This window comes from Rattus norvegicus, chromosome 6 (assembly GCF_036323735.1).
Source record: "Rattus norvegicus strain BN/NHsdMcwi chromosome 6, GRCr8, whole genome shotgun sequence".
Lineage (NCBI taxonomy): Eukaryota > Metazoa > Chordata > Mammalia > Rodentia > Muridae > Rattus > Rattus norvegicus.
The window spans coordinates 64,014,486-64,041,439 of NC_086024.1; the positions used below are offsets into that span (position 1 = coordinate 64,014,486).

Below are 26,954 nucleotides of genomic sequence, written 5' to 3' on the forward strand. Positions count from 1 at the left end.
ACAGACAGACTGCTGTACTTTAGACAGAAATCTGAAGTTTCATCTGGTATAAACATGCATGTGTTACTGCCCTAGTACTCTAAAGCACTAGAAGGAAGCATCAATATGCAAAAGTCAGATTGCCAGAATAAGATTTTTATGACCTTTATCATCTTTGTATTTATGTAAAATCAACAAACACTTTAAAATATATAATATGTTAGTATATTTAAAAATCCACAGTTACTAATTTCTATTCATAAAATAAATTTCTAGTAGAATCTTATAAATCAAAGTTATCCTGCTTCTAAAATTATTTTTCCACTTTACAATCCAACATCAAATATCTCTTCTAACACTTCAAAAATGGTTCTGGTTACCTAAAGCTCTTTCTTAAATACCAGGCTAATCCTTTTCTTCAAGGAGTCTGCCTTTCTGGTTCCAGCTCTATCCTTTGTGGTCTCAGCGTATGCTTAAATATTTCATATATTATCAAGATTTATTCATGAAGATTTACATAGAAGAGTTAATCCTGAGAATAGTTCTACTTCTGAGCATAATGAAATAGTTCTTTTGTATTTACGTGTGTGTTGTGATAAAAAATATAAAAGGGTTTCTTTTATCCCGTGCTATCTGGCACCCTAGGGCCACATGGCATCTGCAGGATATTTTCATCTCAGTCAACAAAGCATCTTACCTGCTAAGCCTATCCCATCTCACACTGCCAACGGTTACTCTCTGAGCCTGGCATCAATCTCTCAACCAATGTAGTTCCCAAGGTGGGTTGGCTGCCATGCCAGTTTCATACGGAGACTGCCCATCTTACTGTGGCTCTCTTGCCATGGACTCTGCTCACATTTCCAGCATCCACTCCCTGGTCCCAGCGGTGGCTACCCTCTCATATCACTCTGCTACTGTTCTCTTTACATTCCCAACATTTGCCCCCTAATAGTTTTGGTATAAACTCCCAACAACCTGTTAAAATCAACAAACTGCAACCCAACAATCAGATTTTCATTTTGAATTCTCAACCCACAATGCATCCTCACAATGAACTCACAACCAATTGATAAGGCTATAAACTGCCCACCTAGATAAGTTTGCCTACAGAAAACCATCCCAACTACCTTTGCAATTCAAGACCACCCAGATCTGGGTCATCCTTCCCTGTCTCCATCTTGATTCTCCTTCCTTCTCCTTCTCTCTTGCCTTACAAAAGCCGTGTCCCCACATTATTTTATTACTGTTCAGTCATGGCTTTGACCTAACATGTGCCAACCCTCACTTACATATAGACAGTAACCTACTTGTGTGTTTGGGTGTGCATATTCAGACTGGTTGAAAGTCTCATTTGGTGTGTGTATGTGTGTATGTGTGTGTGTGTGTGTGTGTATATGTGTGTGTGTGTGTACATGCATAAGTGTGTGTTATACACTAAAGTTTACATTGATTTTCATTGGTTCTTCCTTCCCTCCCTCCAGGGTATTTACTGTATATTATTTATCCCTTTCATAAGCACAACACTGTTCCTTTCTTAGTAGGCTCACAGTAAATACTTTTTATTTGAATAAAGCATATTAAAATCTTACTCTGGTGCCGGTCTTCAGAGGAGGACCTTCTCTACTAGGGTCTTTTAAAAGCTGTCCTCAGAACACCTGCAATTTGTTGGTCACTAGAATTATCACTGAGCGGTTAGAGTACATAAGAGGTCACATAACTGCAGCCATCATCAGAAAGTATCTTGTTTTGAACAGTAATGTAGAATCCACTGTTTTCAGAAAGTAACATTAAGAAGATGCTTTGCAGCACTTCATGCTGTATGTGGAAAATTTAAATTGAAGTACAACATGCAAATAGATGTACACACCCCAAGCTTGCTTACAGCTTGACACATTTTCCAAAACAGTGCTCCTATAACCTCCTCATTGATCAGGACGAAGAGCCTAGCTTGTGCAGATTCTCTTCCTGTTACTGTGGTGTCCAGATGATCCACCTCTCCACAGATTAGTTTTACCCACTTTGAAATATGTATAAATTGAATCACATAGTAAGTATGCTGTTGTGTCTGGTTTCTTTCAATCTCTTTATGTACTTGAAGTTTATTTCTGCTTTGTGTAGCGGATGTTACTGTAATTGCTATGCACTATTCTTCTGTATAGCTATTTCACAATTTTTATTTCTTCTTGTTGATAGACATTTTAGATTGTTGCTAGTTTTCACTACTAGAAACAATGTGTGAAATTCCCTGTGCTTGTATAAACTTTGCAGAGTTATACCAATGCGTGGCATTATAGGATCCAGGACCTCTGTTTCATTCTGGGATCCTCAGCACAAGAGATTTCTATGTGTGTTCTACTGTGTACTTTAAAGTGTGCTTAATGTTGGGGATGTGACTGACAGCCATTCATAAGGGTTGAAATACCCATTTAAAAACCTAAAAAAAGATATAATTTAATTTTAAATGAATTAGAACATCTTTTTTTATTCTAGATTTTTTTTTGATACTAAAAAGTTAATGGAAACTGTATTATCTTGTAGCTGTTATACCATGGAGGAAAAAGTCTGTAACAGAGGGTAAAATATCCCTGGAGTTCATGGAAATTTAAGTTATCATAGTTTACTCTCTGTCTACTACTAACAATTACTTTTTTTTCCTTTTTGAGATATGTTTTTATGTAACCAAGGATGACTTTAGATTTCTGATTCTCCTGCCTCCACCCTCTGAGTATTGGGATTTTAGTCATTTTATGTGGTGTTGGGAATTGGACCCAAGACTCTTCTAGTGCATACTAGGTAAGCATGTGAACAGCTTAGCTATGTTCTAGTCTAAAGCAAGTGGCTACTCTTGAGTTTCAACAAAGAAAACATTCAGATTTAAGTTCATTTGACATCTAGATTTTCTTTCTATTGTTTCCCATTTCAAGAGTTTTTTGATTATGTCTAATATGTTACAGTCAGTAGAGTGTGTATATATAGGATTTTGTAGTGAATGATAACTATTAATCTATAATTTATTAATAATCTGATAAATTATTAATATTCTTTACAGGATTGATACTTCTTTTAACAATCACAATTGCTTGCTAATCTCAGTTTACCTCTTGAGGGTATATTATCTCCTTCTCATGTTGTTGAGGTATCTTTAAAAAACTTATTTTTTAGAGTGTTTCATTCTGTCATTCATTCTGGTTGGTCTTAAACTCTCCATGTAGACAGGCTGGCCTCTGCCTCACAGAGACAGAGCTGCCTTCCATCTCCACAGTGGTCAGTTTAAGGATGTGTATCACGTTGGTCCTATGATACTTTGAAAACACAGTATGTTGATTTGACATGGATTTGAATGTTATGTCTAGTGTTTGTAAAGTATCTTAGTGTATTGCAGAAAACCAGTGAGTAATTCAGGTTTTCTCTGCGACTTTCTTGACCATGCACGTATGAAAGAAGATGTTAAACGAACCTGATGAATGACAATTGTTTTTCATTTCCTTGTTCTATGTTGGGTAGCTCCTGTCTGGCTGAGAACAGAGTCCCTGTTTGTTCTCATCACTAGTTCTGCAGCAGTGATTGGGAAAATGCTCTACCTGGATTGTTTCTTCGTTTCTTTCTCCCTTAGATGAGGTTGTGGGTCTAAGCTGGCCACACTCTATCTCACATCTGAGCATATATATTAATGGAGGTTACTGGATGCATGCTGAAGTAGAGGCTTGGTTTACTAATAAGGAGCAACTTAGGTGGGTCTCTGTCTTTTCTTCTTCCTTGCAAGAGAAGGGAGAAGTCTCAGAAAGAGAATAACTGTCACGCTGGTATAAACTACATGGCTGAAGCTCAATGAACCCAGGGAGAGGGATTTGCTGAGTCATGGTGTTGGACTTGGTGTTCTAAGCAGTCTAATTCTGATGAATAGTGTCTCAGGACCCTTTTGTAAAATGATGCATTCTGACATCCAGTGACCCTTTAAACTAATATTTCTATTATGTAATTCAGTTGCTTCTGTTTCCTGAAAGTAATCACATTAGCCTGTACCGAGGTAGATAATGATTTTGTTAGCAATTTCCTTTGTGGTAAGTGTTTTTACAGTAATTTAGTTTGAAGGAAGAATCGTTTATACAAATAAAACCCAGGGAACTCACCTGTACTGCACTGGGATCAAAAATAAAAATGTGGCCGTTGACCTGTGGGATAATCCTCTTGAGCCTGACAACAAATGGCCACATTGGCTAGATTTAATTTCGGGAAAGCTGATTGCCATCTATAATCTTGAGGCATGTGGACACTCCCACTTACGCAAATACCCCGAGGCTAGTGCATTCTCATTAATAAATGCATAGCACTTCAAGCCTGGATTTCTTGGTTCATCAAATAAGGACAGTAATCCTTCATAGAATTGATGACATTATAACAAAAATTAGCCATGGATGGTAAATAAAGGGCAGTACTTTTCCTTTCTTCCCATGTGTGCGGTGAGATCCTCAGATGACTTAATCATTGAAATGAATAGGATTGATCACTTGCACTTTGTAAGTGGCTTTTATCGCAGGTGATTGTTTGATTCATGGCATATCTCTTAATTCTCTTCATCCAGTTAATTGATGAGTCATAATCCCTGGCTCCAATTTATCTCTGATACCAATTTACTGGACCACGAGTTTGATGGTGTAGATGGATGTAGTCTTTTTCTAAGTTATTTTCTAAAAATTGATATCCAAGAAAAAAGATGGCACGGTAAATGTGATAAAAAGAGAAACCACAGCTTTTCTTTGTGCACTTTGCTCCTTTCTTCTGTCATGCAGAATGTGCTGATGTCACTACATTTTTGCCTTTTACCTCTGAGGTCTTACCTCATCCTTGCCCACCAGCTGTCGTCTTTGCCTCTGTCTCTTGATTGCAGAACTCTGTCTTGCATGTCATGACTTGGGACTTGCCTGCTCTATGAAGCTCTTCTGGTGGCTTTTATCTTTTTTCCTCCTTTCCTTTTCTTTTCTTTTCTTTTCCTTTCTTTTTTTTTTTTTTTTTTTGTTTCACCTACTCAACATAACACAGGCTGCTCCATAGTGTATGCATCCTTGAGAATGTACATCTCGAATCTCCAAATAGACTATGTGTGGCGGTGATCTTTTGTAACCCAGTGTGTCCCTCGTGGATCTCACAGTGTCCTTCCCATGCTGGACTGTACTGAGTGTTTGCTGCTGCAGTTGTTCCTTCTCTGCTTTGGTAACAAAGCACGATCTGCTTGCAATGCTACGTGCTATTGACATTTTTTTCCCTTCCTCCTGCTGTACTTGCTCCTGTTGCTCCTCCTTTCCCTCAGTTTTACTGTCTGTATATGACAAAGCTAGGTGTGTTGGGTTTGTGTGTCACTTGTCTGCCTTGAGGGTACAGCAGCTTCCAGGATTTGGTTCTCACCGTCTAGTTGCTTCACTGTGCACATGCACATATAGTGCAGTTTTTACTGAGGTGGCTGGCTTCTGAGCTCCTTCTCCAGGCTGAGCTCTCACCACTGAGGAGGGTTGGGTTACAGATGTGCTCCCATCACTGCCCCTTTGCCTTTTGGTTCCGAGTGTCTGACCTCCAGGCCTCAGGTTTGCAGACTAGGGCTTTTAATTCACTGAACCATCCCCCTGACCCCAGTTTTGCCATTTCTTACTAAGACACTTTAGCTTTGAATATTTTAAGGTCATACTTGTTTGTGTTGAATGTCTGGTTCACTCCCTTTGTCCACCTGCTTTTTGTCCGTCCATCCATCCATCCATCCATCCATCCATCCATCCATCCATCCATCCATCTAACCACCCATTCATCAATCTATATATTTTATATTATGCCTTAATTTAGTGATACATAGCCATAGGGAACAAAAACGTAACCAAAAAGTGATTATAGTGTAATTACCATTGAATATTCCTAAATAACCATTTGCTTTGACTGCAGACCAACATTCATGTTCTTTCAAAAGTTAAACTGCTCAACAAGATACACAATTTTTATGTTTCTTTTTCTGTTTGTTTTAAAATGCTGATATCATTGGCTTAACAACTCAGTGTGTTAGAATATTACAGGGTCAGGAAAGTGCTTCACAATTTCCGCAGACACCTATTCGCACAGGGCTACACTATTTAATAACTCATAGCAAAATCAAATGTGAATTTGACGTGAATGGAAAAACCAGTCTTGAGTGCAGGCTAGTGATCTGAATTTATAAACATTTTTGCTTATTTGCTTGCTTTTGCTCCAGTCGAGTCTTGTTTTGTTAGTCTACTTAAACTTACCATTTTCAGAGGATGGTTGTCCAAAATTCTGAAAAAAGAATTGAAGAACACAGTTTCCAAGAAATTCATCAACTTGAAAGATCAACAGTATAAGATGAATTGATTTTTAGTGGCATTAATGTAGTGGGTAGGTATGATGCTTAAACAGGAGTGTTTGGTTTGATGGCGATGAGGGAAGAAAGACCTTTCCTTATAGAAGACACTCTCTAACAGTCACACAGGGGCTGTCCTGTGTGTGTGTAGGTATGCAAAGGGCCTGTTAGGAATGCAGAAATTTGAAAACGCTTTTGAAATTGAATTGCGATTGTAGATAAGATGAACTACAGAAGATTCATTGTAAAAAAGAATATTTGAATTGAATCGTGGTACTGAGAAAGTCCTCCTTAAAATCAAGGGCATTTCAAAACTAAGAAATATAGCTCAAACTAAAAAAAATGAATCACGTTATTCTAAAACCATCTAAAGCATTTCAAATAAATGGCATTTTCTTATCATTTACTTATTTTAGAAATAGACAAAAATTATACAATAATATATGATTCCATTTATAATGTTAAAATTCAAATAAGAATTGTACATTTATTTTAAAAGTATAATGGTCTTGGTTTCCTTTAAAACAATCACAGATCTTCCTTTATAATCACTTGTTGCATATTATTTTAGACATTAATTTTTATGTATCTCTTAAGTATCCGTCATCTAGGTACCACCCATGAGCCAGCCCTATGTCTATTGTCCATTTTTGACCTATGTATATATGTATTTATGTATGCATTTCTAACCTCTGAATCTAAATAGAAATATATAATATCTGACTTTTTTTGGAGGGACCAAATTGTTCTTACTTTTATATATACCTTTAAAAAATTAACAGTAAATGTCACCAACCACAGGGTATATTATTAAAAGAATCCTTTTGCTGATTATACAGCTCTACATTCTTTTAATTCTTATCTAATCTCTTAGAGTATTTTCTTCTTGATGGAAATTAACTTCTTTCCATTATTACTGATATAAGCAGCATTTCAGTAAACATTCTTGAATGTTTTCTTCATAGTCATGTGTGAGTAATCTTTAGAAATACAAATATGACTAAAATTGTATGCAAATTTTAATAGGTATTAGTAGTGTTGCTTTTTGATAAATTTTTACTTTATATTCTGATCAGTGTTATATGAAAATAATCCTGGGTATCAGGAAGCTACTTAAATGTTGTGGGCTGGGGATATATAGCCCTGTAGTAGAGCTTTTGCCTAGCATGTGAGTATATAAGTTTTGTCAACAGTAACACACACACACACACACACACACACACACACACACACAGAGAGAGAGAGAGAGAGAGAGAGAGAGAGAGAGAGAGAGAGAGAGAGAGAGAGAGACGGGAGGGGGTAGGGAGAGGGAGAAGGAGAGAGGGAGAAGAGGGGTGGAATAAATGAACAGATTTTGTAAATTCATTTGTAAATTTGTAAAATGTAAGAATGTATTGGTTTTTATCTGTATTTAAGTTTAAGTTTTCTGTGGTGTTAGACATCATTTCCTTTTTAAAAATATATATTTCACTTATGGATTACATGTTAATCATTGTACCTGTTTTTATTGGTGTGTGTCTGTCTGCTTTGTTTCATGTTTTGAGACAGGGTCTGGCTGTGTAACCATGGCCAGCCTTGGTCTTGCTGTTGGACCAGACTGGCCTCACACTGCAGAGATGCACCTGGCCATGCCTCCAGAGCTCTGGGATTGCTTTCCTGTGCTGCGTGTTCAACTCAACATTTACTTACTCCTACTGCAACACGTCTGTGTATTATTAGCCTTTCATCTGTTATTTGTGCTGTAAATATTTCTCTTGAGTTAATTATTCTAGGTTGTTCTCTATGGTTCTTAGAAGAATCTTTTATTTTGTAGATTCTGGTCCCTTCCTCTTTTTGAATAGTTTATTTGGCTAGAGCTGTTAAGACTTGATGTCCATTTAGTGTGTGTGTGTGTGTGTGTGTGTGTGTGTGTGTGTGTGTGTGTGTGTGTGTGTGTGTGTGTGTTTTGGGGGGATCTTTTTCTTTCTTATTTAAAACGTAAGTTCCATCATCTTTGCCTTGCTCCCATGTGACCCTTCATTTTTTGGCCCTTTCCTTTTCTTCTACTCTGTTTTATGCACTTGGTTGGTAGCTGATGTTTTTCTAGTATTCTTGTCTGTATTTTCTTGTAATGTCTTTTTTCCCCTTTTGTAAATGATGTATTCCTGTTTCTGTTTTTTTATGTGATTTAGCACTTCTGTTACTTTCTAAATTTTAGTCAACTCTTAGAGTCTTATTTCTTCCTTTTCTTTTCTTCCTTCCTTCCTTTCTTTCTTTTTATTTTTGGTTATTTGGTTTGTGAATATTTAGTTTTGAATGCTATTGTTTTGTTCTAACTTCTGTATTTGGTGAATTATTTATCAGCTCAGTCACTTGAGCTTTCAGTCTCACTTTACTGATTATATTATGATTTTTCTTTTTCTCTTTCTTTCTTTCTTTCTTTCTTTCTTTCTTTCTTTCTTTCTTTCTTTCTCTCTTTCTTTCTTTTTTTTTTTTTGGCCAGGCAGGCTGTGACATTACTAGTTTAAAGTTACCACATTCTTTCTGGTTTATAAGAGCAGGATGGCTGGCTTTGGTCTCCTTGCTGGGTAACATTGGCTTTGTTCTTCCCTTTACTGGATGACATAATTTTTGAATAGCCATATGCTTGTTCCTTTTTAAAGTTCTTTCTGTCCTACATATTCTTAATGTCTTTCTTCTTTACATTTCTAATGTTTCTAAAGAAATTTCTCTTCCCTCTAAGTACTAACCAGGCCTAATCCTGCTTACTCTTGGAGTTGAGGGGAAAGGGGGTGGAAAAGAGAGATTGGAGGGAGAAAAAGGAAGAGGAAAAATGAGGGAATTATTTTTATTTTAATTTCAAATAATAAAATGTAAAATAACAAATTTAAAAATTCTCCTCTTATTTTAGCCTTTTCCCGGATCTATAGTGATGTTTTTGAGGTTGTATTGCTATGTCATCTAGGCCTTTCCAAATCCCTTCTTCTGCTTAATCTTTAGTGGCTCATGCCTAAAGTGAACTTTCTCTTTCTAGAAGTGGCTTTAGACTATGACGTGGAACGCTGCCACCTTCTTTCTTTATGTCTGTTTCTTCTGAATGTCTGTTCTTCTTTTTGAAGGCGGTGATAGGTATTTGAAAGAGAAGACTGGTTTTGGTATTTACTTTTGTACTTAGAAGAAAGCCGAGGTCTTGTAGTCATGTTGCGTTATGTTCTTCAGATTTTACTCCCCAAATATTGAGAAAGTTTCGGATTTATGTGTCAGCTGTTGCCTTGGAAGCCCAAAGTCCACTCTATCAGTGTGTACTTGTTAAATAATGTGCTGCGGGAACACAGTGTCTTCTACTTTGCTTATTAATGAAATTCACATTCTGATATAAGTGACTGTATATGACAGCTTCCCAAAAGATGAGACAGTATCTAACCCATCATAGACTTACGAGACACATTCCGAGCAACTTGGAAAAGAAGGGCTTCTGCCATCTTACCAAGGCCTTATTAATGTAAAATTCAAATGACTTTGTCTCCCTGTTATTAATGGCTAGTGTCCTTGTATGTTTTCTTGAGCTAAGAAATAAAACAATCTTCCTTTTAAGAATGATGCATTGTTGGCTGCTGTTATGTCTGTGACAACTACGGATGGCTGGTGAGTGCAAGGACATGGTGACGTTCTTGTGGAACAGTTGCTTTTGAATGTTATGCACCAGTTATTTTGCTGTTTAATGTTAAATAAATATCTACATCACTTCCCAAGATATACAGATGCAAGCTATACCTATTTGCCTTGCCCTTCTGCATTATCAACTTCACACTCATGGATGGGTATGTGCATTTATTGTACATGGAATCCAGTGGTTACCTTAAGATTCAGTACACCTGACCTTCATAAAGATCATTCAGAGCCCTGCCTCATTGTGTATTATTATTCCAGAACCCGTTTCTAGAGGCCTTTGCAGTGCTTTTAGAAACTGTGGTCTCTAAAATAATTTCTGTACCAATAAGGAGCTAGGAGGGATAGTTACTGTCCCATTGGGAAAACTGCACATAATCACATATGTGCGTTTCTAATTATGATTCTGAGAGCCCCCATTCTAGTTGCTGTGGGTTTCTCAATAGCACGCCGTAATTGCAGTAATACTGTTTAAATTATGTTTCCCACATTACATCATTTTTGAAGCATCTTTAATATTTCTTTGTAACCTGCAGCTGAGTTGAAAAGAACTCCAGCTGCATTGACAATTTTCAAAATAACTTTTAAGTGCTTCTGGAGGACTCCCTGAGAGATGTATTTCTAGGGAACTCTTAAAAAAGAAAAAAAAAACCCCAACCATACAGATTCTGAGTAAGATTGTATTATTGTATTGTTATGACCCGGTGGCCATTAGTAGACTTGGCAGATATCTTGTATTTTTCCAGCCTAATGACAAAAAGCCAAACCAAACCAAAACAAAACAAAACAAAAAAAAAAAAAACCAAAGCAAAACAAACAAGCAAACAACAAAACAAAAGACCTTGAGAAATGTGGCTGTTTCCTGTCTATAACAGGTTTATTAACCTGATTCATATATTTGTTACTTTATTGCCCTTCAAAAACAGGTGATGAGCTGTGTAGATAAACCCTCATTTTCACAATGAAACTGAAACCAAAAGTTCTTTGAAATATTAAGAACGACTTTTAAAAAGTCTAAAAATTCTAACGTTCTCCATGCTTGGAGTTCTCACTTGTTATCTCAAGCGATGACTGCTGTCTTTCTGCCTGGGCATCTAATCTGGCTTAGCTGTGCTGTGAGGGCACAGAAACGTTTCAATTAGTGCAGCAGTTTCTTCCCTGTTTTTCACTCATCTCGGAAATCTGTCTAAAATGTTTTTCTTCTTCGTCCAGGAGCAGCATGTTTGTGGGTTAAGTTTTTCTGTGTTTATTTTGTTTGTTGACTCCCATATTGTATGTTTGCAAATGCCACGGAGATCTCCCAGGCTTCTGCAGTGTCCTAAAGTAGATGCAGTTGTGTGCAGATGTGCAGTGAGGGCGTGATGTCATCCTAACGAAGGCACAGTAACAATTTCTCTACGATGACATGTTTACATGAGTCTTAAACATCAATTTGAATGAACCCACTCTTCCTAGTACATATTACATGAGACATTTGATTGAGGACATGTTCTGTTTTCCATACAATTTAAGAGGTAGCATTAGTCAGACTTATTCTTTATATTAGTTGTGTTTAAATGATGACTCTTTATAAAGCATCACGTATAAAATACTGAAAGTACCAGTTCGGGATATGTTGTATTCTACCTCATTGCACTGGTGCTCATTTGTGCTGAATACAGTTACTCAGTTGACCACTTCTCAGACGCCTCCTGGACTAGAAGTGCCTGACTGACAGCTCTAGTTTTGCTAGGTAATGAAGTTGGACTGTGTATAACTGTGCAGTATTGAAATAGAACAACTTAGTTGCATTTTTCCCCTGAAGATCCAGTTTTAGCATTTCTTAATCCCTAGCACCACAATTTAACTTAGTTTTGTTAAAAACCATTTTATGGTATTTTCAATGTTTTTTGAATATTCATAGTTTTCTCCAATAAGGAATTAAAGTAATTTCGGTAGCTGATGTAATGTTGCTTCTCTACCTTCATTTCCCTGTATTTGATATTCATTGCTAGTCGTTACTTTATAGATATGGGCCATACTTTAAAAACATTGCACAGCTGCTAATTGAACTCAGAGCCGATTGCATGTTGGGTTGGTCATACCTGCTGGCAATAGGGCACTGCATCCCCAGTATTTTCAAATTTTGTATATGAAAATGAATAAATTATAAATAATATTTTAAATGCTTCAAGGAAATTAAATTAGTAATATTTCAATGTTATAGGCATTATTTATCTTTCTAACACAAATATGAGTTGTGTTTATGAGAAAAGACCATTTTAAGACACAGCAGAGAAATGTGCAACAGAAGAAAATAACACTACCTTAAAAATGTATGCTCTCCCCATACTCCAGAAAATAGTCAGCTTTCTCATGTTATGTCTTCCCAGTATTGTCATTTTGGTGTTAACAACTTGAATGTTAGGACAGCAGTGTATGATCAAAAATCAAAACTAGTTTAAACATGCATAGTTAGAGCACAGGACAGGACATTCTCCCACCTGCTATGACCATGTTTTCATCATTAAGATTAATAAGAATTCTCCATATCATCCAACTCCGTAGGCTTTAGTTTTCTCTGAAAATGTCTGATCATTTGTGTTCCTCCCTCCCTTGCCAGCATCAGGAACAAGGTTCACAAGGCTCTAACAATGCCTAAGAGGTCTTTAAAGTTAAAATTCAGGGCTGTCTGTCTGATGGAGAAGACGAGCGAGTCTCTTCTAGTGGATGCTCTCTGCCAGAATGGGCGGAACAGTTGGTTGTGGATAGTCTCACAAACCACTCGTACTAAGCCCTTTCTCTGTCCTCTCTGTCATCCTGCTGTAGGGACCAGTGCTGATCCTGTCCCCTCTCTGCCTCTTCTCCCCTTCTCCTTTGTACTTTACCCCTTGATTTATTCTATTCTATTTTCAAGAAATACAAATTTATTTTTTAGGTTGAAAGTGAAATCAGATTGCTGTTGGAGTATTTCTCCAGCATCCTGACCGGACTCTAGGCAGTTTGCATTACAGTATCGTCCCTATGAGCTCAGTGCGGTACAACAGCTTTCTTGACTAACTTAATGTTCACACAGTTGTACAATTACACTCTCTTCCTTCTCCCCAGTCTAGAGTGATGACCGCTCTGCCTTCTGCTCTATGACTGAGTGCATCCCATGCCTAGTATCAGAGGAGTCATGAAACACCATTCTTTCTGGGTCTGCCTTCTTTCATTTAGAACAACATCTTTCAAGTTCTTTCACACTGTGGCTAGGATTTCCTTTTATTTTAGTGTTGAATATATTTCTCCATATTTATTTACCACATTGTCTTTATTCATTCATCTGATAGACATTTAAGTCGTTTTCTATCTATGTCATTATGAGTAATGCTTCAGAGAATATGCATATGAATAGTTAATTATGCATCTCATTTCAGTTATTTTGGGCAACTATCTAGAGATGACATTGTTACCAGAAATGGTAATCTTTAAAAAATAACTTTCTTGAGAAGCTTCATATTGTCTCTGTAGCTGCTCAATCATTTTATACTCCCGCCAACAGTGCACAAATGTTACATTATCCACACCTTGACAACACACACACACACACCCCAAACACATACATGCTTACATACCACACTCTCCTGATAGATCTCACACACACACATACACACACACACACACACACACACACACACACACACAGAGAGAGAGAGAGAGAGAGCGAGAGAGAGAGAGAGAGAGAGAGAGAGAGTTAAGAGAGCACTTTCCTAACAAGTGTGAAGGGATACTTCATTTTATTTTGAGATGACTTAGGGACATGAGCACCTCCTCATATACTGCTGTCCAACTCTATGCCTTTTTCATGAAATATCTGTATAAAGCTAGACTCTTGGGCTGTTGAAATGGCTCAGTGTGTGAAGACACTTAAATCATTCCTGATGACTTGAGTTCCGTCTCTGGAAACCACATGGTAGAAGGACAGGAACAACTCCTCCCTGTTGTCTTCTGACATCCTGATGCACACAACGCATGCACACACACAATAAATATATACAATAATTACCGGAAATGTAATGAATTACTAGACTGTATAAATCTCAGTGGCGGTTATGTTTTCAGTCTCTGAAGAGAATGTCTGAATAAGTCAATTATGAGACAGGATTGAGCCACTTAGAGCTTGCAGTTACAGAGAGGTAGCATCTATACACTTTGAAAATATTGTGACATTGATATTTGATACTGATATATCTCAAATTTAACCTTTGATCTTCATAATTTTTATCTGAGGTCTTAAGAAAATCTTAAGAGGTTTTATTAAATTTATCAAGTATCTTTGTTTTTTCTAATTTCACTATTGCATATGGAGAACATTTTTATTGCAATACCAAACTTTCTGCTTTTGAGTTGCACAAAGTATATAAAAAGTGTTATTGGTATTTTATATAGACTTCAAAATAATGACAAATGAGAGAAGACATTTACTCCAATTCGGTTCGGGAGATTTTAGAGAAGCTAACTTAAAAAGGGTCCCGTGAATCATGTAAACACAGGATGTTTTACTGTATGTGACTTAGGCAATTATGTAAGTATCACCATTGCTCCCAATTCAGTTACAGGCTAAACAACATTGTAGTTTAAATTAAAATTCCAGCAGATTATTACAACAGTAAAATTTCTTGAAGGTTGAACCTCTCAATACAGAAATGCAAACGAATCAGCTGTGAGGTACCACGTTCATCCACCACACTGACAGTGCTGAAACTGTGTTCTGTGGTCCTGCGCTCCAGGGACCAGGTTACCTCTTCCAGGCACATAAAGTGCTTCAAACTTTGACGAAGGTACATGGTTGATATTACGGTATATCTTCTTTGATTTAGGGTTCTTGCTACAAGAAAAACTTAAAGGGAATAGGGAAAAGCCATACACATCTAATTATATGAAGGGTTTCACTAGAGAATGTTTAAAATGATAAACATTCAATAAAAGCCTGACCTGTAAACACTATAGAGTGATAGCTGCATGTTGGTAGGTACATCTGATTATCAAAAGTGTACACTCAGATTTTCCTGTGCATTGTACACAATGACATGGCAAATCGCCTGTGGTATACACATAAATAGTAACTAGGTTGGGTAATTACATTTATTCTTTCATGTTTTTGCTATGTTTTTTATGTTTATGTGCAAGAAAATTGAATTAAAATACACAAAAATGTTAACACTTGGTACTGATAGCTTTCAGATAGTAGATTTTTTTCAGACGTTAACCAATATGATTTTAAAAGTAAAAATGAAAGTAAAAAATTTAAACACGTTATCATAATTAGCTAAAAATACAAGAGTATGAAAATGTAGGGAATTCATTTAGTGAATATGGTCTGCTAAAGCCTTTTTCTGTTGACTTACCTTCCTATTGGGTTTTGTGCAGGTAAAACAACACGCAGTAACCATTCCATTCACCACGGTCTGAAGTGCTATTCATAAGCATAGCAAAATCATTCCAGAAAACTGAAATTAACTAAGTAACTCCCACACAGGCATGATTTGCATATTAATTCCAGTTAATGTTTTTATGGATGTGACAGACTTATTGTAGTCACGCAGTATTTTTTTTTTATTTTAAAAAAATCACATACTGTGAAAGGAACCGAATACCAGGCAGTTGCTGCAGACCATTCCTGGTACGGAAAACCACACTCTGGGAGGGTACTTGTGTTGGAGTTTTATTTCATCTCTTGGTGATCACACACACACACACACACACACACACACACACACACACACACTAAAATAAAAGAAATAAAAGATAGTTGGCAGAGGTGTTTTTTTTTATTTTGCTACTGAAAGTATTTCTGCCTTTTAAACAAACAGATAATTACTGTTTCATTTAAGAAGATTACATATAAATATAAATTAGACCTGACCTCAGCTGAGTTTCATTACCCTCTTCTGTATCCGGTTTTCCAAGTGTGGAGAGGCTTTCCCAGGTGCCTTCAGGTTGTAAATCTCTGTTTTAGGAGACTTGTTTTCTTTTATGGGAGCACTTAGGAGGAATTGCCCATCATTGTTGAATTGGTGTTGTGGGTTTTTAAGGGCATTTTCTCAATGGCATTCTGGTCCATTCGTGTCAATTGTATTAAACGAACTTTTATCTCATTTATAATCTGAATTTGTCTACAGGTAGTTGGAGTTCTCCTCCTTCTTATGTTTCATTTTCTCCTTTCCTCTTTCTGTCTGGCCTCTTACAATCCTCCTCTGCCTTTGAGCATCCTGCTCACCGTGCTCCTCTTACATGGACATGGACTGGCGTTTTTTCTGAACCAGAACCAGGTTATTAATTTCATTTTGGTTTTATAGCCTTTTGATCTTTTGGATTGAAAGGCCTTTCATTTCTTTTTTATTTTATTCCTCCTCCTCCTTATTTATTTTATTTATTTTACAATAGGGTTTCCTTTTATATAGCGATGGCTGTCCGGGAACATAACATGTAGCCTATTGTGTCCTCAAACTCACCATCCCCCTGCCTCCATCTCCCATGTTCTCTAGTCAGAATTATGCTCTACCATGCCTTGCTTAGTTTGTTTCTATAAAATTGCTGATGTTAGAATTTCATTCTGTGGATTTGCTCTGAAAGGAAATTTTGCCATAAGCAAACATTAGCTGTATAGTACTTTGCTTGGAATTTTTAGACGAAAAGTTTTTTTTTCCTCATTTGAATTGTCATTAATTATTGAAATTATTTTGGTTGTTACATTGTAAAAAGGGAACATCATTAGTGTATTTATGTATCAATTATCTGTACGTTATTTTAAGGTGTTCATGAGTGTGAATAGTTCTGCCACTCTCTGGACATATAGAGCCCTACATTTTTTGTGAAGTGGAGATTATTCTCTATTGATTTAAATTTGAGTATGTAAGTCAAACTTCTTAGATTATTTCCCCCTGCTTTTGCACTTCATTGATTTTCTGCAGAAACTGGCAAGGCTGCTGCTGGCCCGGGGTGTGCTGAAATTAAGCTTGTGTTAAGTTTCGGTTTATTGCTACCATGTAAACTAAAATCCTGCCTTAGCCAGTCATGGCCAGTTCACCATTAATAAACCCTCTCTGACAGTGTGACTTTTGCTGTGTTCGTGTACTAAGGTTTAGGAATGAAGAGGTTTGAGAGACTGTCTTTTATTTATCAATAGTTACACAGATGTCAAGTCCTAGAATCATAGTGGGTAATTTTGCAGCCAAGACTATACATATTGGAAACTATTACATTAATTCCTATATGCTGTAGAAATTATGAAAATTTAAAAGAGAAAGTAAGTTCTTTAATTACTGTGCTGACAAAGACTGCATTATAATTCAGATTAAAGATGCATTGGTATTTAACCGGCAGTAATTTAGGTTGAAGGATTTATATTATCACTTGAGGTATTTTAATGTATATGACTTAGTCACAAAGGCAAGGATTAAAAAGTAAGCCAGCATTTTACAGACCTTTAAAAGGGCATGTCGAGTGTTTCGGTACTAATCACTCTATAGTTCTGCACCTTTTAATTAAATTAAGCACTAATTACATAGTTTCTCCTCATTTTAAGCTTTGGAATGTGAGTCTGTTAAGGGAGTACTTAAATTGAATCCCCATTTCAATGTCTACATTCAACGACCTAGGAATGTAGAGACTACGGACATAGTTAGAGTATAACTCCAAAGCTTTGCATTAAGAAATATAACTGTAATTTTCCATTTAAAGGTTCCCTGTCCCTTTTAAAAGATTACTTCTTGATGTATTACAGACGTGTGAGAATCTCAACATCAACCATCACTCATGTAGAAAGCAAGATTTTTGTAGATTTTTTTTGAGAATACTTGCATTTTACTTAGGAAAACAAATGCATCTTCTCATATATGAAATCTTCCTTACTATACATAAGCTTCTTAGAAAAAAAATGGATTGAAGATAGTCTTTTACACCATTGCCATTTATTTAGTTAACATGGCCATGGCAACTGTTATGTAATGAAGCAGGACTTTGCATATTTTTTTCTTTTATTGGAGGTTGTAATCTGCTAATACTGAACCAACTGGGATCTGGCTTAAATTCTTCTGGCATCGGTTCATGGCTCTTTTGTATTAAGTCAGGTAGAAAGGCAAGCATGGTTTTCTCCTGTAAATGTTGCTGTCTTCTAGCAGGTCCACAGGGTTTCTGGAAAGTTCTTAGTAAGCCCTACTGCTTCTCTGCTTGACTTTGGGGCACTTAGTTTTCAGCTCACACACATTCGATGGCTTTTGTTGTCTTCAAGAAGCACAGGTTTGCATGTCCTTCCCTCCGTCTTTCCATCCATCATTTGCCTATTCAACAAACATGTGCTAAAGGCTTTATTTATTCCAACCGCTCTGTGAAAAGATTAAAAAAATATGGAAGGAGTTGTTTCTAGATGCAAAGGTTTTTGTGTTCAGGAAGAGGAACAAAATAACCCACAGTATGATAGAGTATCTGGCCAAAGCAGTCATGTCTGACAAGGTTTCCTTGAGGCGCTACCAGGACTCACTAACCTCTGTGAGAGAAGACTGCTCAGAAGTGAAAGAGGAGGAAGTTCAAGTAGCTTTGGAGTGAAAGAAAGTAGGGGTAATAAGATTCTAAACCTGTAAAAGCCAGTCAGATTGTAAAATGCCTTATAAGCAATGTTAAGAATCTTGATGTCTCTCAAAGGTTTTAGACAATCACTGTGCTTCAGAGTCTGATCTTATCAGAGGACAAGGACAGTAACTCAGGAATGGTGTGGACTCAGCAAGTGCTCAGGAGGTGGTTGGAGACAAATGAGTCATCTACCGATGTGGCAAGACTTTGGACTGATGGTGACTACAGGGAAGCCTGGGTGCCCTTTTAGGTTCTGACCTCGGAGGGATGTGCACAGCTGATGATGTCTTGACAGAAGAAATGGGGCAGCGGGAGAAGGCACCGTCACCTGTGCTCACTTTACCCAACTAGCTTTCATCCTGGATGATAGCATGGCTAGTTATTCTTTGTTACCCATCACGGTACATCCAGCCCTGGAGTGATTTCCTCACATGACCTATGACTGGTGATCTGTGATTTGTTTTCTGTCTTTAAATAACAGCTTTCTTTGATCGGTGGTTTAAAGATAAAGGCATTTATTATAGACACTATCTTTGCATTGAAATGTACAGTAAGTTGTTAACAATGGGGTAAGGAAATCAAGAAAATTGTAGTGAAGTTATAAATACAAGAGAAAAATAGAAAAATAAGAAATAACTTTGTATTATAAGCTCCTATGGCTTATAGCACCTGAAAGTTTAGGCATTAATTATCCTCTAATAAGCTTTGAGTATTGCACTCTGGAGTCTATTTTTAGAGAGCATCCTGGTCTTCCTTTGATTTATTTTATTTTTCCCTTATGCTATATGCTGTCTTAGCATTCCAGGAAAATAAAAATTTTAAATTGCCACCATTGGAAATGAAACTTTCTCTTTCCTAGAATAGCACTCATCCCCATAGAATATATTCCTTCCTACTAAAATAGGTTATTCTATTTTTTTGTGGAATGATGTTCAGAACATTCGACTCTATGGGATGATGAGTGAGGAGAATTCTGGTGCGCCGCTATGATTACCACTTTCTTCTGACTCAGCTTCTTTCACCTCCTACTCCAACCTGAGCCATCTTACCAGAAGGTATCTTGCTTGCCTGCTATACTCTGAATCTTAAGCTGCTCTGGAGTTAACATTGTATCACATTTGGAGCATATCTCAAATCTCCACAGTATGTACCACAGTAGAACTTCTAGGAAGGCAGCTTCTAGTGCCTTTGAGAAGTAAACACCAGGGTTCTACTCCTGTCAGTCCTTTGGATGATGTGAGCTTTAGAAAGGAATGCAATGTTCTCTTAAGTATGGCTGCTTACAATTGAGTCTTCAGAATGTCTCCAAGTATAAACAACCCTTTATTTTTGCCTCACCTTAGATGTCGTTAGTCCTTACTTAGATTTCACAGTCTAAAGTAGTCTCCCATTAAGCTGAATTGTGAGTTTTTATTATCATGATGATGGGAGAAACTTGTATCCTTCCTTGATTATCTTGTGAGAACAAACTTTAAAGTAATTACAGCGCAGATTCAGTTGGAGAGTGGCTGGCTTCTGGCTACTTACTGAGTTGCTTTTCTGGTTCCTGCACATTGCTTTCTGTATGAATATGCTATCCTGTCACCAGAGCTGACTACCCACCTCATATTCTGTCGAATTGTGAGTGTGCTCAAGCCCTTTGGTAACCTTGTAAATAATCTGGGGGCCCTCTCTGTTTCATATCCCCAGTACTAGGAGTCTTCGGTCAGGTAACTCTTGAAGATTCTAGGGAGCTTGCATGAACTAGGTTTCCATGCCTCCCCGATACCCTGCAGTGCCAGTGCTCTCTCCCAGTGCTCCCCACTTCTGTTCCTGTCTATTCCCATCCCCAGCCATCCTCAGTCTACTCACAGCAAAATCTATTTTATTTCCCCTTCCTAGGGCAAGCCGTGCATGCACCCTCATTTTGAGCCTCCTTGTCTCTGGGTCTGTGGATTGTTACTTGGCCATTGTTACTGTTGTCAATAATCAATGAGAGTCAGATTCTGATTTCTAGTTTTCTAATCCTTATGGTTTGGATAACTATAAGGACTGCATTAGGAATGAGTGGGTTTTTTTTTTTTTTTTTTTTGTTGTTAGTCCCTTTTGACATACTTTGTGTTTATAAAGAGACAGGAAACGTGAATATTTTAAAAATATAACTGCCGAGATGATATTTGTTTTGAAAGTAAGAGCAAATTTTGGGAATATGCAGAATTTATAATGACCTATTGAATGATTTCTGGCATTTTCCAAACTTGATTAAATTTAGGCTGGTTTGGGGAGGTAATGAAATATTAACTTCACAAACTTCAGGAATCTGATTATCCATGGACAGATTCTGCTTTAAGCATTTAAAGTTTTTCTTATGCAATTGAAGAACAAAACAAACACTCTGCCCTAGCCAAATCCACGATGGACAGGCTGTTCCCAGCATCCTTTTGTCTGTCTCCATATATTCTACATTTTGATCATAATAAGCAATTTTATTTTTCGACTGTGGATCCAGGGAAATGTATTCTTGTGTTCAGAAGATCTTTTTTCGCTGCGTTTTCATCCTGTCACCTCTTTGGTGAGGAGTCTTTGATCAATCATCTAGGGATGCCAGTCTGTGCTTTGAACGCACCTAACACTTCTGTCTCTTTGTCTGTCCCATCACTCAGTTAGCGTCATCCTCCCACTTGTAATTCTGTTCCAGTTTTCAGATCCTTTCTCAGTCTTACAGGATAGTGTGAGCCTCAGTCTTCCACAGTCTGTCTCGGGTGCTGCTGATTATTGTACCCTCCCATGTAGTCATTACCTGTTATCCTAATCCTTTTAGTGGGTGAGAAACAAGGCAGTTGTTATTTTAGGGCCTTACGAGCTAGTGGAGAATTCAGATAATTTATCAGTAGCAACACACTGCAAGTGCTGCAATGGGAGCGTGTGTGAGAAGCTAAGGGAAGGCCACTTAGCGCTTGCCTGCCAAGAACAGTTTTTATTTCTTGCCCTGTTCTTTGAACAATTTTCTAATTGCTCTGCTTTCTTTCTATATCAATGAGAGAATATTTTTTAAACAAAATATTGATTGTCTATGGAAAGACCCTTATTCATTGTGTACTGTAAAGGTGTCACAAATGATTGCTTTTTATTGTAACTAAGTCAGTGCTGGGCCGGGGGAGGCCACTTTAGAAACAGTGCAACACCTGTGTACACACACACACACACACACACACACACACACACACACACGCACACGCACACGCACACACACAGGCAATGAAAAATAAAAAGTAAAACACAAGAAAAAGAACTCTTTAAAAAGTTACTGCACTCCAACCAAACTTCCATCTCCTCAGTCAGAGCTGCTCTTTCCAAGCCTCCTTCTACACTGCTCCTATACAAACAGCAAGCCATCTTCTAGGGGCATGCAGAATTGTTTTTATCATCTTTTACCTGGTTAAGTCACTTGCTGTATAGTTTTGTGATATAAAGATAATGACACTGTCAAGTCCCTCCCATGTGCTGTCATATCCTATGGTGCTCTGTACTATCTCCTGCTTCTGCACATGCTCTTTTCTCAGCGGTAGAACCATTTCTTCCTGTAAGAGACACATTTTGCTGGCATCACCCTGGGCTCTTCAGTCACTGTGTTATCTGTCTTCAGTAACCGATGTGCACGGCACAATTGTTCTTCCACTGTAGTTTGTTTCTTTCCTGGGAATTTATTTTCTGCTAGAGTAAATAGTCACATAATTGATTTTGTGACTTCAGCATGTGACACAGTAACTGGAACATGGGTACAATTATTTGAAGAATATTAACGGTTCTAATGTTAGGCAGAGAATAACGTGTTTAGAGTTTCAGTCCTATGTGGTCTTTATTAATGCACAATGGAAGAAGAATTTAACTGCCGTAATACATGGTTAAGGATAAGTTACTATCCTTCATCCTACTGTACGACCTCATTCTGTGCCTGTTAGAGTTATTACCCAGCATGCAACCTGTCCTTCTGCATCTTCCATGAAGCTATAAACCATGGGTCACTTAGGTCAGGTGCCAGTGCTCGTGAGTTCTGTTCCTGATGGGGAAGACATGGCAGAATGAAGGATTAAAAGTAAGGGAAAGAAACATTAATTTCCTTTGATTGGATGTTATGCATGTCCAAGTAGAAGATAAGTAAAGTTGCCCACAACACATTTCACAAATATTGGTGATGGTTTCATGAAATTCAGAAGCATTGCTTCAGAGATTGGGAAGTATTGGCTCCATTGATCAGTGACAGTGGTGCCATTCTTCTTACTAGAAGGTCAACAGTGATTATAGGCTGTGGCCTAGAGTAACATGGTAGCTTTTTGTTTTTAGCTAGTTATCCAGTATTTTATCTGTTCTTAGTAGTGTGTTTTTAGATGTACGAAACAAATACGCAGAATTGTATTTAACTAGAAATGGAGCTGAAAATAGCATATTCATGCAATAATTAGATATAGCATTTTAACAGGCACTCTTAGTAATGGAGAAATGATAAATGTGTATTTCCACAACATTCATTTTATCATTGGCCATAGGTCCTAATATTATTATAATTTGCTACCTACATTCTTATGAGAGGAATATGTAAAATTTTAGTTATGTGTTAATGAAAATAGATGCATGGTCTTTTTTCTGTCCAAATATACTATACCGTCCATATCTCTAAAATTTTATTTGTTAAACTTATGGTATAGAAAGCATTTGTGAACCCCATGAACAGAACCTGTACACTCAATACATTTCTATAACATGATGACTTTTAACAAATGAATATTCATTTTCTTTCAAATGTATTTGCTTCACTATATTTTAACCATGGTCTTTATGTACTGAGTAAGAAAATCGAAACTTCTTACAAAATGAAAAAAGGAGGCTGAGTGTGTACAAAGAAGCATTACTTCTCTGATTAGTTAGACAACCATATTTTAAACAAACTCTTCCACCCAGATGGTGGTGTGTAGAACTTTTTGAACAAGAATTATTTTGCATGTTGGGTGGTGGTGAGACACGCTTTTAATCACAGCAATTGGGAGGCAGAGGCAGGCAGGCAGTGAGTTTGAGGCCAGCCTTACAGATAGAGTTCCAGGGTAGGCTACACAGAGAAACCATGCCTGGAACACACACACACACACACACACACACACACACACACACACACAATTATTTTGTACATAATTTTTTCCGTTCTGCCAACTAGTCTAATGTCATTTACTTAGAATGCTCAACTAGAGGGGGCAAATAATTTGAAGTTTGAATTACTTCTGTAAGATTGAGTTTTTGTAGTGATCTTCATTAGCTGTTAGGCATTTACAAATGTAATATTTCAGCTGACTCCAAACTATAAGTAATGCAAATAAGTGTTTGCATAAGTGACCATATCACTGTAGAATGATTTCTGCAGTTCTTTCCTTTTTATCTGCAATCTCAGACACAAATTATGGCAATGTTATGAGATTTTTGAAAAACTACTGTTTATTAAATTATTTTCAGGTAGTGCTGTGTGCTTTAATCTACAAATCAGTTAATTTAACGATGTAGTTTGTATTTAGCAAAACAAACATAGGAAGTTCAGCTGAAGCTGATTCTTGTTGTAACCAGTATCTTCACACAGCTGTTTAAATACCATATTGTACTTGTTCTTCTTCTTTCCTATTTAGGAAGGCACATGGGACTTGTGTAATCTCTGCTTATTTTAAGCCAGAACAGAAGAATAGTTCTCAGCAAATGGGAGATAGCTTGTGGAGCTGAAGGATATTCTTATCAGTTTAGGCCAAGTGAAATCAGCATTGAAGAAGACATTTTTTTCCTCGTAGTTTTCTCTTGAGAATTTTCACATCATAACTACAAGTGTCAAAGATTCTGACATGGCGTTTATTCCATATCACTTCTACTGTATGATGATGTCAGTGAAGTGAGATTGGTCAGGAAAGGGTGTTTTAGAATTATAGTAGTTCATTAACAGTATATTTTAATACTGGTCTTTCTAGAGTTTTTACTTTTGTTTTTCCTAATGTACTTATTTTTCCTAATGATAGAGATGCTTCTTCAAAACAGGTCACCTAAAGATTAAGTAACCTTTGGTGACTACTTTCTCCTGTTTCTCTCCTGCCTACAGCACTGCCATTGTACTCCCAGACTCATTTATCCCACAAGACTCTCTCCTTTTCCTTTGTTTATATGAAATAGCATGTTGCTTTAGTTTTTAGATTTTTGTTTGCCCCTATACATTGATTTAACTTTCATAAGTTTATGAAATGTGAATATCAGAGTAATATTTTCTCACCATAAAGCAGGGCACTATCATAACTAGATAGTCATGTGTACTTTTTAGTGTCTTTGTCTTTTCTTTTAACCAAAGAAATTGTGCACCCTGGCCACAATTTTTCCTCTCTCCTTTCCTCTTCTCCCCTCCCCTCCCCTCCCCTCCCCTCCCCTCCCCTTCCCTCTCCTCCCCTTCCCTTCCCACTCCCCTCCTCTCTCCCTCCTCCCCCTCCCCTCCCCTCAGTCTGTACCCTTCTCCACAATCTCCCACACCCTATCCATTCCTCATCCGTCTGTCTACAGAGAAGGGCTGGCCTCATGGATATCAGCAAGTCATGGCATATCAAGTTGCAGTAAGCCTAGACACCTCCTCTTCTATTAAGGCTGGACAAGGCCAGGCCGTAGGGGGAAAAGGGTCCCAAAGTAGACAATACAGTCAGAGATAGCTTCCACTCCCACTCTTAGGAGCCCAGCAAGAAGTTCAAACTGCACTACTGTATTATATGTGTGGAGGGCCTGGGTTAGTTCTATGCAGTCTCACTGGTTTAGTCTCTGTGAGCCCCTATGAGCTTTGGCTGGTTAATTTTGTGGGTTTTCGTGTAGTGTCTTTGACCCCTCTGTTTCCTACAGTTATTCCCCATCTTCTGCAGGATTCCTGAGCTCCCCCTAAGGTTTGGCTGTGGGTTTCTGCATCTGTTTCTATCAGTTGGTGGGTGAAGCCTCTCTGATGGCAGTTGGGCTAGATACCAGTCTATGAACATATCATTAGGAATCATTTCATTGCCTTTTATTTTTTCTATTTGTGTTTGGATCTATTGTGAGTTTCTGGGCTATCTATCAAGCCTCTGGCTTCTGGCCCTCAGGGTAGTATTAGGGGTTGGCTTCCTTTTCTAATGTCTGCTTCAACAAAAATCATTTTACGAGGAATGAATGCAAAGGAGACTGGGAACTAAGGATAGAGATTCAGGAAGCTAGAGATTCGGATGCTCCAGTGTGTTAGTTGTCTGAAACAACAGCCTGTGTTGTTTCTTCCCGTGTTCAATCATACTCTGCATTGGGCTCTTACTTTGAAACCTGATATTTACTTTTTATATTTGGCAGTAACTTAAAGTTAACACCACGAGATAATTTCTCACAAAACAGTAAACGTTGTACTGATGGGACTCTTTACAAGGAAGTTGCAAATCCAAACAGTGATTTGTAAGAAGCAGTAACAATAGGGGAAGAAGGCAGGAGGGTTTCTGAGGTTAGAAAGCTAGTGAGCTCAAGAGTTAGTGACACAAAGTGATTAAGTTAGTGAATAATATTGTTTATGACATTATACTTTCCAATGAAATTTCAACGTATTTTTTATCGAAATGCTTTATAACAAATGTAAAAATTTAACATCCTTGAGTTGAGAAATATATTGATAAGAGAATTCTAGTTAATAAGTAATTTACCATTTTGTAATATAATTTAAAATGCTGGAATTATTCTTATTCCTTTTTGTTCTTATTATTACATTGTTTCATGTAGAAAGTGAATCAAAATAATAAACTTAGAAGAAATAAATCTAAGAATATTTTTATAATTAACCAATTGCTTAGACAACAGATAAGTTGTTTTTAATAATGATAGTTGAAATATAGGCATAAATGAAAAATAAGGGAAATGCAGGCCGACAGTTTTTGTTTTCTTTTAAATTGGATGATACTCTATTCTTTTAAATTTAATTTGCCCTTACATACTTATTCATTCATAAATGTATTGTGATAATTTTAGGTTGCAACATTTTGTCATAATATATTCAATAGATTTTTCTTTTTTCTTTTTCTTTCTTCTTTTTTTTCCTGAGGATAGGAAGCTTAATTCTGCTAATATCTTGATTTTTTTTCTAGAACCAGCCCAAGTATCAAGTTAGAAAAATGTCACTAAATTGAAGTGCTTCAATATTGGTTCCACTATAGTTTTTTATTACAAGCTGTAATTTATTTTCTAGAATGAATACATACAGCACACTATGATAATTAGTGTGATTCCATGTAGAATAAATGAAAGGTAACTAATATTTCTAGCAATTAAATTAAAAATTATTGTTGAGATCATAATTGCCTAATTTCTCCCTTCTTCCCCTAAATTCTCC

General features: G+C 37.1%; 1 protein-coding gene and 1 long non-coding RNA gene across 12 annotated transcripts in view; both read left to right on the forward strand.

Annotated features, from left to right (window-relative positions):
- The window catches only part of LOC120093204 (uncharacterized), a 111,378-nt gene extending 90,386 nt beyond the window's left edge, over positions 1-20,992 (forward strand). For both annotated transcript variants that reach the window (XR_010052224.1, XR_005486306.2), the window contains one exon: positions 1-20,992. This exon is cut by the window's left edge. This is a non-coding gene — a long non-coding RNA (uncharacterized LOC120093204).
- Immp2l (inner mitochondrial membrane peptidase subunit 2) overlaps positions 1-26,954 on the forward strand; it is an 899,718-nt gene that overhangs the window by 217,297 nt on the left and 655,467 nt on the right. The window lies entirely within an intron of this gene.